Genomic DNA, 2,773 nt, shown 5'->3' with positions numbered 1-2,773 from the left:
ATAAACTCACGCTTTGGGTTCAAATGCAACCTGTGCCCTTCATATTATGAAGTGCAGTGGAAGTGACTGAGACTCTGATCTCCAAGCATGGAGTCACATCCCGTTTATGTGGTTCCTTTAGTTTTCCACTGCATCCTCCAGCTTACAAAAAGTAAAACACATGATCAAAACTCGAGAAGAACAAGGTGCACTGGAGAGTCATTTTTTAATCCCTGAAAGGCCAAATGGTCACCGTTGTTATTGGTATGGGAGTGAGAATCTGAGTGATTTTTGTTTTGTCTTTGATGTGATGTTTGAAAGCCACTCTCTACGTGTGCTAAACGCATTAGCATTTGCCCACAAAGCTTCGGCAGTGAGCAGCAGTCACCATCCAGTTTGAGGCCCAACCTGCCTTTTAAGCTAGGCTGATCCAAATACCCTCGTTTATGTTGCTGGGTTTTGTGTTGTGTTGGCTTCCGTTTGGGTTTTGCTGTTGTTTTGTAAGATGTTACCCTTGGGCTAAGGGCAGATGGGAGCGCACTCACTGTGACATTGTCCCTGAGAGCTGCCTTGGACAGGGCGGCTTGGCAGTGCATGCCCTCTGGGCTACATCAGCTCCTGGAAATGAGAATTAGGAAACAATGTTGAGGGGGAAAAGTAGTGGACGTACAAAGATGTTCATGTCAGCATCGTAGCAACAACAAATGGAACGAACCTAAATGCTCAACCACAGAGGGATCAAAGTTATCATATGATTAGTGGTGTTTAAACTTGGTTGAGCAGTGGGACCCCGTCTTCAATGAAAAATTAGACACAAGCTACATGTGCAAATCGAGTTAAAATCTTTTACTTTGAAAGAGCCGCTGAAGCACTGGGCAGGGACAGGCACCCAGGCCTGCTTGGGTGCCCTCTCCACCCTGTAGGGCCCCAAACCCGCTCTGAGAAATTCCCAGGGCGCTGTGGAGACAGTGTGAAAACTAGCATGGCGTTATTTCTGTTGTCACTACAAGAAATGAGTAGCCACATCAACAAAACGTTGTGAGACTAACAGGGTGGGTAGGTAGATAGAAAGGAGCAGGAGGACACACCCGACCCAGTTACAAAGTCCTGGCAGCAGCTCCTACTGGGTCCAGACCCCTGGCAGCTGCCCTCACGCAGGGCACAGATGCCGCACTGGCCCAGCAGGACTCCAGGCTCACACGTGGCCCTACATCAAGGGGGTATGTTGTTAGAGGGCAGAGACGGAAGCCATCCTGCTCATCAGAGTATGCATCCTGCTTATTAGGAGCATTTCAATGACCTCAAACAAATCATAGAAAGAAAATGGACAGAAAGCAAAAGGGAGGCCTGAGCACCTCTGCAGGAGAGCGAGAAAGACAAGGGAGAGGGGAGGCAATTCCACCCACAGAAACCAACGCCTTCATACAACGTAAGGAGAGCCTTCCCCGTCTCGAGATGGGTCCGCTCCACACCCAGTACTTAGGCCTTGTTGAATCCACTTCTTACTACTCATTTCCTGCGCACAACGCTGTCTCTCTGCTGACTTCTGTCCCTCGAGAAGACAAGAGCCGAGGAAATCATCAACCTGGTGAGACTGTTTCCACAGTCACGATACATGAGCTGAGTGGAACTTGCGCACACTTACACACACGACACACACACACACACACACACACGACACACACGCGCGCGCACACCTACCTATATACACACAGTGTCTAAAATGCGTATGCTCAAGAAGGTTAGAAAGAGGGTGGCTAGGTGATCATAACTGGTGTCACCTTACAAGGCTGGTCTAGAAGCCTACTGCTGCTGGATGGAAGCGTGTCTATCAAAACCACTGTGGCCTGCAACTAGACTGAAGAACAAAACGACAGCAATTTGTCTGTTCCCCTTCCCCCAATTCTCCAGCACTGTTCACATCCCCCCAATTCCCCCCCCCAAAAAAAAATCTTAAAAAAAAAACAAACCCACTGTGGCCTGAACCAGCACGCCCCCGCCCCCCTGTGAAATGGGCGTGGTCACAGCCGGGTCCGCGCTGATTGGCGGGCGGTGCTGGGCACCTGTCTCTGCAGGTTTCAGCTGTCCTTAGTGCTGGCATCACTACGCTACTCTCAGCTGTAAAACTTTTGAGTTTAAGTGTGATGGCAAAAGAGAAAAATTCAGATTGAGCCAGCTAGCTGCCGGCTCCTGGTTCGCTCGCTCGGGGAGGTAGATGCCACAGGGGAGACCCCTCCGCGGTGCAGGGACCCCGCACAGTCCGGGGGTGGGGGGTTGGGGGGGGAGTGCTTCCACAGCCCTACCCGCACCTGTACTACTTGTAAGGCTGCATTTCCCTTCTCAGGCCTGTAATGCAATTCCCACAGTCAGCACGTGAGTCGAACCTCCATCCTCGCATGGATAGACCGAATTCAGGAATCTGTCCTTCACTTAGGCTGTGGCTTTTCATTTACCCAGATATTCTGCACACATGCAGCTCAGAGAAGGGATTTAAAAGGAGGCTTCAATATTTGAGCCCATTGACTAAATATCTAATGGGAAGGAAAGCATCCGTATTTATCTCGTGCTACCTGCCATAGACACACGGTCGTGCGCCTGGAAAGGAGGTCTCGGTCCCCCAAGATCAGAGCGGAGCTGAAGAATTCCTATCGCCTAGGGACGCGGCCGTCATAACGTCCTGCACGCGTTACAGCACGCGCTGGTGGTGGCGCCAGGCTGAGGGAGCATAAACAGCACGTGACATACAATTCCAGGGGCCACGCGGCTCTGTGCAAGCACATTCTAGGATGTGCAC

Source organism: Hipposideros armiger, unplaced genomic scaffold (assembly GCF_001890085.2).
Source record: "Hipposideros armiger isolate ML-2016 unplaced genomic scaffold, ASM189008v1 scaffold_163, whole genome shotgun sequence".
Classification (NCBI taxonomy): Eukaryota; Metazoa; Chordata; class Mammalia; order Chiroptera; family Hipposideridae; genus Hipposideros; species Hipposideros armiger.
Note: the sequence above shows the minus strand (reverse complement) of the source record.